Source organism: Rutidosis leptorrhynchoides, chromosome 1, assembly GCF_046630445.1.
Source record: "Rutidosis leptorrhynchoides isolate AG116_Rl617_1_P2 chromosome 1, CSIRO_AGI_Rlap_v1, whole genome shotgun sequence".
NCBI lineage: Eukaryota > Viridiplantae > Streptophyta > Magnoliopsida > Asterales > Asteraceae > Rutidosis > Rutidosis leptorrhynchoides.
The window spans coordinates 720,277,797-720,296,787 of NC_092333.1; the positions used below are offsets into that span (position 1 = coordinate 720,277,797).

The following is an 18,991-nucleotide window of genomic DNA, read 5'->3' on the forward strand; positions in this document are numbered from 1 at the left end:
ATTTAAAAATTCATATTATAAATTCATACCAAACTTATATTAATTTTTCAAATATTTACAATTTTAAATATATTGTTTTTACAAAGTTTACAATATTAATTTAAGATTTAAATATTAATTTTAAAAACATGGTAAAAATAAAATTAAAAATCTTTTTGTCTTTTTATCCCACTTTAATCAATCAAATATTATCAAAAATATGCGCCCCTCTTTTCAGTAAAGTAATTTCGGTTCCAAGACCTAATTTAACTCATGACGAATTTTTGAAATATTTTGGGTTGATTGATTAAAGATATTTATACCTTAAGAATAAACGTTAAATTTCGCAGTGATGTAATAAATTTTTGAATGATATCAATAATTTCGGTCGCCAAACCTAATTTTATTTAATACCAATTTAATACTTTTTAGCGAACAAATTAGCGTTTATTATCAAAAGGTTAAAAATAAAAATAAAAATAAAAACTGTACAGACATACCTGTTAAATAGATTTCTTAGTTATATGATCTATTCCATTCATAAGATAGTCGGTTTAATTGGTTTTCCATGGCTGCATAGGCGTAACCTCGAGCATTCATTGTCTTTTCTTCTAAACATATGAACGGTCCGTCTCTGCATAAAGTAACAAATTCGGTATTTGAATAGGTTTGATTATTTGAACATTTACCTCCATGTGACCATTTTCCGCATTTGTGACATCGTTCTAGGTGTCGTGCTCTTCTTTTCGCTGCGGATTTTGATTTTCCTTTACCAAATTGTAACTTATTATCTTCGCATCTGGATCCTTTTCTAACTCCGTCCATTCTTTCTCTGATTACTGATACTAATTCACTCGGTAGTATGTCATTATTTCTTTTAGTGATCAAAGCGTGTAGCTTTAGACCATGGTTTAGTTCACAGGCAGTCTTCATTTCGTAAAAACCTAAAAAAATAAAAATTCAGAATGGGGGGAGAAGACTAGTTCTTTAGGGTCTGCTAGGGAAAGACCATACATGTTCCATTTTCGAGAACTACACGAAAACAGACAATCTAACTCTAACAGAAATACATATTATCCTTTAAAGACTTTATTCTCCCCACACTTAGTTAGCTGTGGTGTCGAAATTGTGATTAACTTCGTTGTCGACTTCCATCGGACCATGTATGTAATGTTTAACTCTGTGACCATTAACTTTAAATTCAATCCCATTTGAATTTATCAATTCTATCGTTCCGTATGGGAAAACTCTTTTGACTATGAATGGTCCAGACCATCTTGATTTCAATTTTCCAGGAAATAGCTTGAATCGTGAATTGAAAAGAAGAACTCTGTCTCCTTCTTTAAATTCTTTTGAACTTCTGATTCTTTTATCATGCCATTTCTTCGTTCTTTCTTTATAGATTAACGAATTTTCGTATGCTTCATGTCTTAATTCTTCTAATTCGTTTAGTTGACTTAATCGTAGACGTCCGGCTTCATGTAAATCAAGATTACATGTCTTCAAAGCCCAAAATGCTTTGTGTTCAATTTCTACTGGAAGATGACATGCTTTTCCATAAACAAGTCTAAAAGGTGTGGTTCCAATTGGAGTTTTGTAGGCTGTTCTAAAAGCCCAGAGTGCATCCTCCAATTTAATGGACCATTCCTTCGGATTTGATCCTACGGTTTTCTCTAGAATACGTTTTAAAGCTCGGTTGGTATTTTCAACTTGTCCACTTGTTTGTGGATGATATGCGGTGGAGATTTTATGAGTTACTCCATATCTTTTAAGAACTTTCTCAAGTTGATTATTACAGAAATGAGTTCCCCGATCACTTATTAAAGCTTTCGGTGTTCCAAACCTTGCAAAAAGACGTTTTAAAAAGTTGACTACAACTCGTGCATCGTTAGTTGGGAGAGCTTGTGCTTCCGCCCATTTAGATACATAATCAATGGCTACGAGTATATATAAATTATTATGAGATTTTGGAAATGGACCCATAAAGTCAATACCCCAAATGTCAAATACTTCACATACTTGGATGACATTTTGTGGCATTTCATCACGTTGACTTATTTTTCCGGTCCTTTGACATGCATCACAGGATTTGCAAAGAAGGTGTGCGTCTTTGTAAATTGTAGGCCAATAGAATCCAGCTTCATAAACTTTTCTTGCTGTTAGTTGAGGCCCATAATGCCCTCCTGTTGGTCCTGTGTGACAATGGTTTAATATTTTACTAGCTTCATCTCCAAATACACATCGGCGTATTATTCCATCGGGACAACTTTTAAACAAATGTGGATCTTCCCAGAAATAGTGTTTTATATCACTGAAGAATTTCTTTCGTCTTTGGTACGATAATCCTTTTTCAAGGAATCCACAAACTAAGTAGTTTGCATAGTCTGCAAACCATGGGATTTCTTTATAATCTATCTTCAATAGATATTCATCAGGAAAGTTGTCTTGTATGGCCGATTCATTTAGAACTTCTAATTCGGGATTTTCAAGACGAGAAAGATGATCAGCGGCGAGATTTTCTGCTCCTCTTTTATCTCGGATTTCAATATCAAACTCTTGTAAGAGTAAGATCCAACGGATTAATCTTGGTTTAGCATCTTGTTTTGAAAATAGGTATCTAAGAGCAGAATGGTCGGTATAGACCACCGTTTTTGCTAGAACGAGATATGATCGAAATTTGTCAAAAGCAAAGACAATAGCAAGGAGTTCTTTTTCAGTAGTTGTATAGTTCGTTTGTGCTCCTTGTAATGTCTTACTAGCATAATATATAGGTTGAAATCGTTTTTCAATCCTTTGTCCTAAAACGGCTCCCATTGCAAAATCACTTGCATCGCACATTAGTTCAAATGGTAGATTCCAATTTGGTGTTATCATGATCGGTGCATTAGTGAGTTTTTCTTTAAGAATATTAAAAGATTTGATACACTCATCTGAAAAGATGAATGGCGCATCCTTTTCTAGGAGTTTATTCATAGGAGTGGCAATTTTAGAAAAATCTTTTATGAAACGTCGGTAAAAACCGGCATGCCCTAGAAAACTCCTAACTCCTCTAACATTGGTGGGATGTGGAAGTTTAGCAATTACATCTACTTTAGCTCTATCCACTTCAATTCCTTCTTTTGAAATTTTATGTCCAAGAACGATGCCTTCTTTAACCATGAAATGGCATTTCTCCCAATTAAGTACTAGATTTGATTTTTCGCATCTAATTAGCATTCGTTCCAGATTAACTAGACATGATTTAAATGTATCACCGAAGACTGAAAAGTCATCCATGAATACTTCCATGCATTCTTCTATCATGTCATGAAAAATCGCCATCATACACCTTTGAAAGGTTGCAGGGGCGTTGCAAAGTCCAAATGGCATTCTTTTGTAAGCAAAAGTACCATAAGGGCACGTGAATGTGGTTTTCTCTTGATCTTCGGGTGCTATTGGAATTTGAAAATATCCGGAAAATCCATCTAGAAAACAATAGTAACTATTTCCGGCTAATCTTTCCAACATTTGATCTATGAAAGGTAAGGGAAAGTGATCTTTTCTGGTGGCGTCATTTAATTTTCTATAATCAATACATACACGCCATCCTGTTACAGTCCTAGTAGGAATAAGCTCATTTTTCTCATTTGTAATGACAGTCATGCCACCCTTCTTAGGTACGCATTGAACTGGGCTTACCCATGGACTATCAGAAATTGGATAAATTAAACCTGCATCTAGCAGTTTAATAATCTCTTTCTTAACTACATCTTGCATATTAGGATTTAGTCTTCGTTGGCGTTGCACATACGTTTTATGACCTTCTTCCATAAGGATTTTATGTGTGCAATACGAAGGACTTATTCCTTTAATATCATGAATCTTCCATGCAATGGCTGGTTTATGAGCTTTCAACACAGAAATGAGTTGTGATTTCTCATTTTCAGTAAGAGAAGACGATATTATTACAGGTAATTCAGATTCACCATGTAAATAAGCGTATTCCAAATGGTTTGGAAGTGGCTTTAACTCTAATTTCGGAGGTTCTTCTATCGATGATTTATATCGATATCTGTCTTCTTCTTTTAGCATTTGAATTTCTTCTGTTGTTGGTTCATATCCATTAGCTATAAGTGTAGCTAACATTTCAGCTTCATCAATTGGTTCATTACCTTCTCCTAAAGAACATTCTCCTGTTCCTTGTAATTCTGGAAATTCTTCTAATAATTCTGCATGTGCATCTATAGTTTGAATATAATAACATGTATCATCTGCAGATTGTGGTTGTTGCATTGCTCTATCAACTGAAAAGGTAACACTCTCATCCTCTATACTTAGGGTCAGTTTCTTACCGAACATGTCTATCATTGCTTTAGCCGTGTTTAAGAATGGTCTTCCTAATATGAGAGGAACTTGAGAATCTTCTTCCATGTCCAGAACAACAAAGTCTACTGGAAATACTAAAGTACCAACTTTAACTAGCATGTTCTCCATTATCCCTCTAGGATATTTTATTGATCGGTCGGCTAGTTGTATGCTTATTCTGGTTGGTTTCAATTCTCCAAGGTCTAGTTTAGCGTATAGTGAATACGGCATTAGATTTATACTAGCACCTAAGTCTGCCAGTGCTTCTATTGAACTAAGACTACCCAGAAAACATGGAATTGTGAAACTTCCTGGATCAGATAGTTTTTCTGGTATCTTATTCAACAGCACTGCTGAACAATTAGCATTCATAGTAACAGCCGAGAGTTCTTCCATTTTCTTTCTATTCGTGATTAGATCTTTCAAGAATTTAGCATATCTTGGCATTCCTGAAATCACATCAATGAAAGGAAGATTTACATTTATCTGTTTAAACATATCCAAGAATTTGGATTGCTCGGCTTCAAGTTTTTCTTTCTTCATTTTACTTGGGTAAGGAAGTGGTGGTTGGTATGGTTTAACATAAGGTTTATCCTTAACTGTGTTATCTTCATTAACCTTTTCAACTACCGGTTCTTTTTCCTTATCTTGATCAGGTTGTGGTTCTTGTGGAGTAGGAATAGTTTCATCAGAAGTTACAGGTATTTCAGGTGATTTAAGTGTTGTACCACTTCTTGTGGTAATAGCTTTAGCTGTTTCATTCCGGGGGTTAGCATTTGTATCGCTAGGTAGACTTCCCGGTTTTCTTTCACCTATCAACCTTGCTAGGTTACTTACTTCTTGTTCCAGATTTTGAATAGAAGCTTGTTGATTTCTAAATGCTTGAGCATTTTGTTCATTGGTTTGTTTCTGAGATGTGAAAAACTGCGTTTGAGTTTCCACTAGCTTCGTCATCATATCTTCTAAATTTGGCTTTTTATCATCGGTTTGTTGTGGTGGTTTGTTTTGAAAATTAGGTCTTTGCTGATTATAAGTATTATTGGATACTTGTTGATTGCTAGGACCTTGTTGGTTGTTGTATGGAATATTTCGGTTATAATTCTGGTTTTGATTGTAAATCGGTCTTGGCGGTTGATAATTATTCTGATAATTATTTCCAGGCCTTTGGTTTATGTATGAAATATTCTCTCTTTGTTCCATTGTTAATTCAATACTTAGACAATCTTTTGTCAAATGTGGTCCTCCACACTGCTCACAACTAATTCGTATAGCATGAATATCTTTAGTCATCTTTTCCATTCGTCTCTCGAAAGCATCTATCTTTGCCGAAATGGAATCTAAGTCATGGCTAGAATCGGCTCTAGCTGCTTTAGATGATCTAATGATATCTTTTTCTTGGTGCCACTCATGTGAGTGGGAAGCAGTGTGATCAATAATTTTGTAAGCATCAGTTTCGGTTTTCTTCATAATAGAACCACCAGCTGCTATATCTATGTCTTTTCTTGTAGTGATGTCGCATCCTTGGTAGAATATTTGTACTATTTGACAGGTGTCTAAACCATGTTGCGGACATCCTCTTAATAACTTTCCATATCTTGTCCACGCCTCATATAGAGTTTCATTTGGTTTTTGTGTGAACGTAACAATTTCTGCTTGAAGTCTTACGGCTTTAGATGCAGGAAAGAATTGTTTAAGAAATTTGTCAATTAAAACGTCCCATGTATCGATCGCCCCTTCAGGTAACGATTCCAACCAATCTTTGGCTTCTCCCTTTAAAGTCCAGGGAAATAACATGAGATATATCTGTTCATCCTCCACTTCTCGTATTTTAAATAGTGTGCAGATCCTATTAAAGGTACGTAGATGTTCATTTGGATCTTCCTTCGGCGCACCACTAAATTGGCATTGATTAGTCACCATGTGTAGAATTTGTCCTTTGATTTCATAATCTGGCGCATTAATGTCTGGATGAGTAATTGCGTGACCTTGGCCAGTGCGTTTAGCTCTCATTCGGTCTTCCATACTTAAAGGTTCCAGATTCTCCATAATTGAATTTGTTGAATCGGTATCACTAGATGATTCTGTTTTAATGGTTCGTTCCTCAACAATCTCTGTTTGAATGATTGGTGGTTCCGGAGGAAAGTTTAGTGGTTCAGGATCTACGAACCGTTCCTGAATATTCTCTGGATTCTCAATTGTGAGGTCGGGTTCAAAAAATGGATTATCGGAAATTTGAACTGAAGTACTTGGTCGACTGGATGACGATTCTAAAGAAAAATCAACGGCGGTTATATTTGCTAAATGTCTTGATCTAGTTACAGGTGGTGAACGTACAAAAGGTGATGAACGTCTTGCTCGGTGCATTCACTGAATATCCTATTAGTTTTAAAAAGGAAAGAAAAATTATAATAAGTTATCCAATCAATAGACTTTTCTGATTTTGCCCACGTTTCGAATAGCCAAAAGATGCAGCAGAGGGGCAGGATTCGTTTGGTCTCAATATAATTGAGGACTGTTTGGCTCCAATAACCCGGTCCACGTACAAATCCAACTATTACTACGAACCAGAAAATTTTTATGTCTATCAATTTAACCACTTAAAATAAATTTTCGTAATTTTAAGGTGCGGCCACAAATCGCGACATTTTCGACCATATAACGCTTCAAAAGGTGCGGCCTTAATACTCGCGTGATAACTATTGTTATAAGAGAACTCGGCGAGAGGTAAGTGCTTGTCCCAAGCTTTTCCAAAATCAACAACGCAGGCTCGTAACATATCCTCTAAGGTTTGTATTGTACGTTCACTTTGCCCATCAGTTTGGGGATGATATGCGGTGCTCATGTCCAAACGCGTTCCCAACGCTTCTTGTAACGTACGCCAAAATCTAGAAACGAAACGACCATCTCGGTCGGAGATAATCGATAACGGTACTCCGTGTCGGGCTACAATCTCTTTAATGTAAAGTCGTGCAAGTTTCTCCATTTTGTCGGTTTCTTTCATGGCGAGAAAGTGCGCGGATTTGGTGAGGCGGTCAACAATGACCCAAATTGTATCATAACCGCCCGACGTTTTCGGTAGTTTGGTGATAAAATCCATCGTGATCCTTTTCCACTTCCATTGCGGGATCTCGGGTTGTTGAAGTAACCCGGACGGTCTTTGGTGTTCGGCTTTGACTTTAGCGCAAGTCAAACATTTGGCGACGTATCTAGCAACCTCCTTTTTGATGTTCGGCCACCAATATTGTTCTTTAAGGTCATGGTACATCTTATTGGTGCCGGGATGAATCGAGTATCGCGATTTGTGGGCTTCGTCTAGGATGAGGTTTCGTAGATCGCCATATCTAGGCACCCAAATTTTTCCGGCGTAATATCGAAGTCCGGTCTCTGATGTTATGCGAGGTGGTATATAAAATAGTTATTATTTTACTAGGAAAATACTATTAAATACGATACAATTTTACACAAGATATTTATTTATTTATAGAATGGATATACTTAAACCTTGCTACAACACTTATAGGCAGTGTACCTAATCGTACAGTAGTGTAGTTTTTAGTAAGTCCGGTTCGTTCCACAGGGAAATCTTTAAACAAAGCTCAACGCTATATTAGTTTACTTTTATAAAAATACAAACATATATATAAGTAATATTATTATTATAAAGGGGGGTTTTTACCGTTTAATGACCGGTTTGTCGATTTTAAAACTTTAGTCGCAGTTAAAACCTAATGTAAAATATAAAATAAATACAAGACTTAAATTAAAGCGTAAAGTAAATAACGATAATGAAATTGCGAATAATAAAAATGCGATAAAATAAAATTGCGATAATTAAAAAGTACGATAATTAAAAGTGCGATTAAATAACAATAAATAAAAGTGCGATAATTAGAAGTGCAATTAAATATAAAATAAAGGAAATTAAATATGAAATAAAAGAATTATGCTTATTTAAACTTCCGTAATCATGATGTTTGACGTGTTGATTTTAGTTTTATGCCCATGGGTTAATTGTCCTTTGTCCTGGATTATTTAATATGTCCGTCTGGTTTTTGTCCATAACAGTCCATCAGTCATAAATATAAAGTGCAAGTGTCCTTGTCAAATTATTATTATACCCGAAGATAAATATTCCAACTAATTGGGGATTCGAATTGTAACAAGGTTTTAATACTTTGTTTAATGAATACACCAGGTTATCGACTGCGTGTAAACCAAGGTTTTACTACTTTGTTAACAATTACACCAATTACCCTTGAATGTAATTTCACCCCTGTTTTAATTATTCTAGTGGCTATTAATCCATTCCCGTGTCCGGTTAAATGAACGATTATTCGTACATATAAATACCCCGCCCATCGTGTCCGATCGAGTGTATATGGTAATTTATAGGGACGCCCAATTGTAAATCTTTATATTAACATTAACAAACTTTCATTTAGTTAAACAAATATAAAGCCCATTAATAGCCCATAGTCTAATTTCCACAAGTGTCGTTCTTTTGTCCAAACCCCAATTATGGTACAAAGCCCAATTACCCAATTTTAGTAATTAGCCCAACATCATGATTACTTCGTTTTAAATAAGCATAATAATAACTTAGCTACGAGACATTAATGTAAAAAGGTTGAACATAACTTACAATGATTAAAAATAGCGTAGCGTTACACGGACAGAATTTCGACTTACACCCTTACAACATTCGCTAACATACCCTTATTATTAGGATTTAAAATTAAAATTAAAATTAAAATATAAATTATATATATATATTACGTATATATTGAGAGAGAGATGAAATAAGATATGAAATTTGATCAGAATTCGGTTGGCTTTATAGCCAGAGTTAAAAATTGGGGCTCCGCGACTCGCGGAAAAAAACCCCTTCAAACTCCGCGAGTCGCGGAGGATGTATTTACAGCTCACACCCTTGGAGTTTCTTGCTGCCGACGGTTTTAATAATATATATATAATATATATATAATTAATATAATTAATTATATATTATATTATATTTATATACATAGTTAACTTGTAATTTTTAGTCGGTTGCGTCGAGCGTTAAGAGTTGACTCTGGTCCCGGTTCCGGATTTTAGAACGTCCTTGCGTACAATTTAATATCTTGTACTTTGCGTTTTGAATCTTGTACTTTTGTAATTTCGAGACGTTTCTTATCAATAATTGGAACCTTTTTGATTGTCTTTTGTTCTTTTGAGCTTTTTGGTCGTTTGCGTCTTCAATTCGTCGAATCTGTCTTTTGTCTTCACCTTTTATTATTTAAACGAATATCACTTGTAAATAGAACAATTGCAACTAAAAGCTTGTCTTTCTTGAGGAATAATGCTATGAAATATATGTTCGTTTTTAGCATTATCAAATATTCCCACACTTGAGCGTTGCTTGTCCTCAAGCAATATTGTCTTGAAATACTAGAATCACTTCTTTATTCTTCACACTTTGTACATCAGTGATTTCTATACGGCGGTATAAACAATGGTAGTAACGATATGGTTTACAGTCCCACATGACTATAAAAATTTAGATCCATTAAGGAAATTGGATCTTTATGAAAACATTTGATCTTTTGAAAATTAAATCTAGTTTTTACCCTAGATAAGTTTTCCGGAATAACCCTTTACCGGTGTTTGCAAAATATTTTTGTGGGTTTGGTGGGTTTCAGATTTGAAAATTTTAGCTCAAAACTTGCGGTTTTGTGTCACCCACTTGCTAACCTTGTATTTGGAAAGCAACACGTCCAGTTTACTTGTCCCGTATATTACCTTTCGGCAAACTACCGTCCGGTTGTAAAGGAAAGCGTTGAACAAGCAACTGTTTAAGGCAATGTCCCGTGACATGCTTTTGATTATGGTCTATAACGTGTCGGACGCAATTACTATCCTTGGTAGGAGCAATAGTAAAGCTCACCCTTATAATTTTTCGGTATGGCACAAGGTCCTGTCTTTGACCACTATGCAACCACCGTTCTTACGGTTGACACCCGATTTAGTTCAGGTGACCTAATGAATTCCAGGTGAATTCCTAGGATTTTACGTTCAATGGTAATGAACGCATTGAAAATAGGTTTTCAGAAAACAAATCGGCTTGTAGTTTTGATCAAAATATTTTCTCGTTCAAGCTCGAGTTTAGATATCATCGAATTCCATGAGTTTGTAATTCTCAATCTTTAAGGTCAATCTCAAGGATTGAGTAATATCAGGCTTAAAAGCTGATTTTTAATCTTTAAGGAGATTATCCTTTCTGGGGATCTGATTCATTAGTCTTATCAAGCTAATTTGCACGGTGCCTCCCCATTGTACGAGATAAATCCTTCTCATGGTTAGGATAAATCTGACCACTTGGCGACCCTGTTTGATGCTGAGGTCCGTGGATTTCCAGCCGATTTTAGAGATGACTTTTCTAGATTTTTCGTCAACCTACAGCTGGTCTGGACGACAACTTCATGACCTAAATCAAGAAGCGCGTGTCTTTTTCGGAAGACTTTACTTCCTTTTAATGATGGAATTGATTCATCGTGTAGATCCATCTCTTCTTTTCTTTCATCGGGTAAAACAGTTTAGTTTAGTTCAAAGCAAAAGTATTTTCAGTTATTGGTTACAGATATATGTGACATATGTTTAAAATAACTTGGTAAATTTTCCCACACTTGGCTTTTATTTTCCTTTTTATCGTCCTCTATTCCATTTTAAATGAATTTTAACATTTTAGTTTGTTTCTCAATTTATGTCCTTTCCGAGGTAACAATAATTTCGGTGTTAAAACCTAGTTTTATCGTTCATAAATATGTATAAACATGATTTGAATTCATTTAATTGAAAATTTTTACTAGAATTGGGTAGTCAGTATATAAGACTAGGGCTGTTCTTTTTTATCAGAGAGCACTAGATTCTAATACAACTACTGCTTTACTAGTATTTTTAATGGTAACCAAGTGTATAAAGTAAAAAAATTTAAAATCCGAAAGAATTTAACCCCTTCCCACACTTAAGATCTTGCAATGCCCTCATTTGCAAGAAATCAGTAACAATTTAAATTATTGAGGGTGATTTGTGTGAAAATGATTAAATTTTTACCAAAGTTTCCAAATATATTGGCGTTTGTTTGCTGAATGATAAATGGTGCACATCATTTGTTCATTCCGTCTTGTTGTTATTTCACATATATTTTGCATCTTGTCGTCAAAATTAGTTGCTTTTGCTGAACTTAATGCCAGTCTTTGAAAATGCGTTGTTTTACCCTGTTGTGTACATAAGATAAACTGCAAACATATATACATATTTTTGAAGTTTGGTTTATTACCCCACATTCAAAAATTATTAAAATCTAAGAATAAAAGTTAGATAATTATAAAAATGATTACAATATTAACAAAAATATTAAATGTATCAATAATTACAAATTACAAAATAAAAAAAAATAATAATAAGTAAACTAAGGATGATATTGGTACCAATAGGGGTTCCACGCATAACCATAAGTGCTATAGAATGCTTCGGCAGGGTCATACGTATGATATGGTGGCTGCATCTCTATCGACCAAGGAGGGAAGACGGGTTTCGGTGTAGGAATATAGTTTCTACCTATATGTTGGCAATGCGCTATGATCTGGTTCTGATGAACTTGCCAATCTTCAAATGCTCTCTGTCTAGCATTTTCGTATTCCTGAGAAGCTATAAACCTATGCATTTCTTGCATCTCATTCCCCCCTCCTACATTACCTTGTTCCTGGTTTCTCTCCACCTGTGGATGTCTACCATGGTATCGTACTGCGGCGTTATTTCGCCGCTTCAAAACTTTCGCACCATGGTATACATTTAAACCTATAGTGTCGCGGGGTTCCGGCTCTTCTAGTAATAATCCCCCCCGACTTATATCCACACCGAGATATTCACCAATCAAAGTAATAAAAATACCACCTCCTATTATGCTATGTGGTCGCATCCCCCGAACCATAGCTGATAAATAATAACCCACACAATATGGTATACTTACAGTGCTCTGTGGGTCTCGAATACACATATGGTAAAACAAATCTTGTTCATTTACCTTTTCTTTGTTTTTACCCCTTTGTGTAATCGAATTAGCTAAAAACCTATGTATTACTCTTAATTCGGCTCTATCTATATCCAAATAAGAGTAGTTTCCCCCTTTGAAACGGTGATGGCTTGTCATTTGACTCCACACACCGTGTGTATCAAAATTCTCATCTATCCTTCTACCGTTTAGTATCAATCCTCTACAATCGGCAGACGCTAACTCCTCAGGCGTATATATACGTAAAGCCTGAGCCATGTCCAGTAAAGACATGTGGCGCATCGAACCGCCTAACAAAAATCTAATAAAAGAACGATCGGTTAAACTAGCTACCCGATCATTCAACTCTATACTACATAACAACTCTTCACACCATACTTTATATACAGGTCTGCGTATGGTGAATAAACATATCCAGTCATTAAAAGAAGAATTACCATACCTCTGTACAAGTAATTCCCTAATTGGCCCGGCCAATTCTACAGCTTCTAAGGGTCCCCATTCTATGACCCTCGGTACCTCAACAACCTTAGAGTGAAGAGTATGCAAACCCCGTTGATATTTTGGATAATCTATCCAAAGTCTGTCAAATCTCAGGTTCGGGTGCAATTCTTCCAAATGCATATCGGAAAAGGTCATGACTGGATGAGGTACATCCTGCTTGTAGTAGTTATCCACCTCCTGTTGTTCCAAGTTCTCAGCAGGAGCATGGCGGGCTTGGGATGAAGATTCACCCCTTTCATTCTGCAAAACACATCAAACACAAATTTTGTGCATCCAAATATGCATTAGTGTCAGCAAAATCATCAATCAAAATAATTACAATGACATTATCAATTTATATCAAACTTAAGCTTATTTTCACATTTTTATCAAATCTACACTTTTTCAAATAAGCATATACGAAACAACAATCGGCACATCATCGATGCGCTTTTCATCGGTAATTCGTCGGGAAATACATCGGAAAAGTCACTAACAATCGGCACATCATCGATGCGCTTTTCATCGGCCTCGACTTTCTTAACGTGAGCAAGAATTGCGAAACAACCCTTACGTAGTAGTTTTCTAACTTTAAGGCACGAAACGAGATTGAGTCCGGTGCAATTTTTGTCGCCATAGACAATCAATGGTTCACCATTCTCGATAGGAATTCGGATTGCGTGAAGATATCAAAGAATGTGAGATTTATTTTTGACCATCCAATTCATACCGATTATTACATCAAAACTCCCTAGTTCCATGGGTATCAAGTCAATTTCAAATTCATTACCCAAAATGTTTAAAGTACACCCCCGGTAATATGTGTCGGCACTTAAGAGTTTTCCGTCGGCCACTTCGATGGAATAAGTAGTATCTAAGGGGTGTGGTGGAGTGCAAAGAGTAGGAGCCAAAGTCTTAGACACAAAACATTTATCGGCACCCGAATCGAATAAGCAAGTAACATAAGTGTTGTTGAGAAGAAACGTACCCGTGACTAGTTCATTGTCATCCCGGGCTTCCTCGGTGTTGATGTTGAAGGCTCGGCCTCAGTTGTTGGGGTTGGCTTTCTTCTTTGGGCATGCATTTCTATAGTGACCCGGTTGGCCACATTCATAACAAACACCCGGTCTTGGTGCATTGGGTCCCTTTTGAGCAACGGGAGCGGTGTTTCTACATTCATGGGCCGAATGGCCACTCTTGTGACACTTGACGCAATACGGCCTTCCACACTCACCCAAATGATGTTTGTGGCACTTGTTGCAAAACGGTAAAGATCCGGAATAACCCTTCTTGCCGTCTTTGTTGTAAGGCTTCTTGGTGGAGGTGTTGTTGTAGTTGGTTGATGGAGTGGCTTCCCATTTCCTTTTGTTACCACCCGACTTGTCCTCGGCCTTAGGAGCCGGCACTATGATTTCGTCAACCGTTTCGATTAATTGGCGGGCCATGTTCATAGCGGCTTGATGAGTAGCGGGTTTGGATGACATCACCCCTTGTTTGATGCTTTTTGGAAGACCGAGCATGTAGAGCTCAATCCTTTGAGATTCGGGGTTAACAAGATTAGGACACATCAAGGATAGTTCGGCGAAGCGTTGATTATAAGCTTTAAGATCGTTTCCGACCGCTTTCAAAGCTCTTAGTTCTTCCTCAAGCTTTCGGGTTTCTTCGCGCGGAAAATATTCAACAATCATCTTTTCCCTTAGATCGGCCCAAGAGAGGGCATGAGCTTCATCGGTACCCACCAATTGAACATAGGTGTTCCACCATGTTAGAGCAATTTCGGAGAAAGTGTGGGTGAAGTATTTGACCTTGTCTTGATCCCGACAACCGCTTATGCTAAAGACGGCCTCGGTTTGTTCAAACCAACGAGTAAGCACAACCGGTCACCCGGTTCCATCATAAGTGTGGGGTTTGCACCCCATGAAAGCTTTGTAGGAGCACGCTTCGCTAGCGTTACCGGCTCCTTGGTTATTGTTGTTGTTAGACGAGTGACCGGCCATGGCCGCATCCACGGCGGTGGCTATCATGCGTTGCAAAGCTTGTTCGGGAGTTTCATTGCGTCGTACACGGCGAGGAGGCATTGTTCCTTCAAAACAAAAGAATACCGTTGGTTAGTATTCTAAATAATACTAACCGTGGTATGGAATAAAGATAAAGAGAAAATTATCCTTGACTCGCCTTAAATTCTTTATGTCATAATGTCTGTATGTTCATATGAGTCACCGTAATATAATTTCTGGGAATTATATTATCCTAATTCATATGTGCATTCGACATTACATCATATAGTCAAGGTGGCGTGTCAATTAAATTATACAACGCAAGATTTAGATAGAATAAGAGTAGATATGAGTAGAAGAGTTAGAGTATAAATGCACAATTTGCCAAGTAATTCCTATGTCAAGTCTATATGCCGGTTGTAGTCTAGACTCACCAATGTACCCTATGACTCGGGGTCGACACCAATGAACTCTAAATCCCTACAACCAAGGCTCTGATACCACTTGTAGCGACCCTGACAAATCGTCAAATGACGGCGTCATCTACGTATGGTCCCATTACATGTGTCGTAGGTCTTTATAACAAAGTTTGACCGAAAATATGTCGCATTCATTTCATAAAAGGATGTTTCAATGTTTACAAAAGAAGTTCCCATAACGAGTACATAACAATGGTTAAAGTTTGTATGAAACACATGCGACACAATTTAAAGTAGCCAAAATACGCTCCACGTATGCAATATACTCGACATCCAATGCAAGTATCAAAAAGTATGTGCGGAAGCATGCATCACCTAAGTTCAAGGACCTGAGAAAACATAGAGAATCTGTCAACGAAAACGTTGGTGAAATCATAGTTGTATGCATAAAGTATATTTGTATCACAAGGTTTAGTATAAAACGTTTATCAAGCGTATACATCTCAAAAGATGTGTTTGTATCACGAGCACCCAATTATCAAGCTTAACTGAATCTTACCTCTGCATAATAGTGTTAGAACCTACACTATACATTGAAAGAACGTTTCATTCCTTCGAATGAGGGTTCGTTAAACCCGCATGGCCACACAACATAATTTCTCGCTTACACCCTACAAGTGTAACTAATGATAATTGGACTTGAGGCTTTTCGTTCTAACTCGTATGTATCTTTGCTTTTGTATAGTATTCAAAACGTTAAAGTATGAAAAGTATATGTAAGTATGTATTGTATATGTTTTCTCATCCCACGATTTTTAAAGTATAAAAGTGTTTGAAGAGTGGGCTATGATCTCACCTTTGATTGCAAGAGTGTAATAGTACTTCAACAAGTAAACGTGCAAAGAACAATGCTAGTCTCGACCTAAACAAATAGGTTGTATCAATAACGATAGTCACGAAGGGTCAAAGATGTTCAATTAGTCCTATGGCTCGACACGACTCGATTATGTAGCATGTGAAGCAAATTGTCAAGTTTCATGCAAGATACAAGTATAGAATCATGTTAGAAAGATTGCATAATTAATTGGTTAAGTTTGACAAAAAGTCAAACTTGGTCGGGTCAAAGTCAACGAAAAAGTCAACATGTTCGGGTCGGGTCCCGGACTATTTTTCTATGCTAATTATTCATATACAAGTGTATTAAAACAAGTTTCATGTGAATCGGAGGTCAATAGCTAGTCAAACATTTCGCGTGAAATGGGACAATTTGAGCAGATTCTGGCCAGGCCTATTGGCGCGCCGCGCAGGTATAGGGGCGCGCCGCGCCACCCACTGGGCAGGTCTGTTTCTGCTTTTCCACAAGTATGCACGAGCCAAAACCAATTCTAACACAACACTTGACCCGCAAACACTTATAATGCCTATCATACATCGTTGGAAAGGTATTTTGACGAGGGATGCAACTAAACACATATCATCAATCAAATTTCCACTTACAACAACCAAAAACCACAATTAATGTTCCTCATTCAAGGCATACAAGTCATAAATGCCATTTAATGATTTGGTAACCAAATTACATGAACAATATGCCGTTTCGAAGGTAATTAAGCATACAACACAACCTAACACTTACAATTAGCATTTCGTGTCATTTAAAGCATCAAAAGTCCATTTCTAGTTCATGAAACCCTAACTCAAATTCACCAAATTTCATAATCAAGTTTAGAAGGTTTCTTTAACCAAACCATACATCATAACGAAGCTAGTAACACTAGGAATAAGATTAAAACATGAACTCTTAGCATCAAACAACATATGAACACTCAAAATTCAAGATTAAGCATGTGAACTTTCAATATGAACTAGTTACATCAAAATAGCAAGAACAAGCATACAAAACACATAATCATACTAGACTTGAGCCATAGACACTAATTAACAACCTTTTAACTCAAAAATCTCAAGAACACATAATATTAGTGATTTTAGAAAGTTACCCAAATTTGATGAAATCGGTATGGAATCGAAGAGGAGATCACGAGGAGTTCAAATATGTAATTTGTTTTGATCGAATCCTTCTTGAACGAATTTGGATGAGGAATTGCTTTTTGATGAATTTAAAGAATGGTGGAAGTATTAGATGAAAAGGAAAAATTAAATGAAGAAATGAGGTGGAAGAGTTTGACTAGTCAAGTGGCTAGTCACCACTTTGGTGTCTTGGTGAAACAAGTCCCTCAAGTTGCAATCGAGTGCGTTAAATTACCTAAAACAAGATAATTGAAACGCGTATTAACGGAAGATGTTATAAACATATAACGGAGTTTAAAATAGTTAAACGGAAAAGTTGACGGAAAAAGGCGGGATGTTACACAGGATATTTTAGATTATCATTATTTGATAATCTACGTAAAGCTTTTTAAACCTTTATTGATGAAATAAAGGTTATGGTTTGTTTTAAAATGAATGCAGTCTTTGAAAAACGTCTCATATAGAGGTCAAAACCTCGCAACGAAATCAATTAATATGGAACGTTTTTAATCAATAAGAACGGGACATTTCAGTTGGTATCAGAGCCAGGTTCTTAGAGAACCAGAATTTTGCATTAGTGTGTCTTATCGAGTTTGTTAGGATGCATTAGTGAGTCTGGACTTCGACCGTGTTTACTTGAAAAATGATTGCTTAACAAATTTTGTTGGAAACTATATATTTTTAACATGTGAATATTATGTGATATATTAATCTCTGTTTGATATTATGTGATAAATGTCTACCTCTAGAACAAGTCCCATTAACTCACCTAATAATAATGAAGAGTCAAATGTAAATTGGAATGATTCGTGGACTGATTCACAAATTCCCGAAGAGGAACCGGAAGAAGAGTCGGAACCGGAAGAAGAATCGGAACCGGATGAAGAAATAGAACCGGTGGGGGAAATAATAAAACGGTTAAGTAAAAGAAAATCCTCAACCAACCGACCAAGATTAATTATGGTCAATGGTGTTTCCGCCAAGGAAGCAAAATATTGGGAGGATTACCAATTCTCCGATGAATCGGATTCTGATGAGAATTCCGATGATGTTATAGAAATTACCCCAACTGAATTTAAAAAGGCAAAAGAAAATAATAAGGGAAAGGGCATAAAAATAGAGAAATCTAATTCCAACCCCGATGAACTTTATATGTATCGTCAACCCCCGAAGTCCTTAAGTTGTAACAATGATCCGGGAACCTCTAAACCACCAGGTTTTTCTAAACCAATGTGGAAAACGACGGCTCGTATTAGGGGAACATCATATATCCCTAGAAACTTGTCAAAACGAACCAAAACCGAAGAAGAAGAAGAAACAAGCGAGTCGGAATAAGATAGTTGTATCCGTGTGGTGTAATATATGTAATATAGTGTGCTTATGCTTTATGATATATGTAAAAATTGCTTGTATTAATAAGTATTTTTTTTATGAATCTAACTCTTGTCTATTTTACAGTATAAAAACACAAAATGGATAGACAACCCAATATTTTAAGAGACCTACCCGGAGACATGATTGATGAAATCTTGTCTAGAGTCGGTCAGAATTCTTCGGCACAACTATTTAAGGCGAGATCAGTTTGTAAGACATTCGAAGAACGTTCCAAGAATGCCTTGGTTTATAAAAGGCTTTCGTTCGAAAGATGGGGGATATCACATTGGGAAATCCATAAGTTACGATGT

At 36.4% G+C, this 18,991-nt stretch overlaps 1 long non-coding RNA gene across 1 annotated transcript; it reads right to left on the reverse strand.

Annotated features, from left to right (window-relative positions):
- Positions 1-15,453: 15,453 nt before the first annotated feature.
- LOC139886287 (uncharacterized) lies at positions 15,454-17,391 on the reverse strand. Its single transcript, XR_011772379.1, has 3 exons — positions 17,276-17,391; positions 16,132-16,197; positions 15,454-15,664 (listed from the first exon to the last, which is right to left on the reverse strand). It is a non-coding gene; the product is annotated as an uncharacterized lncRNA (long non-coding RNA).
- Between the last annotated feature and the right edge of the window lie 1,600 nt (positions 17,392-18,991).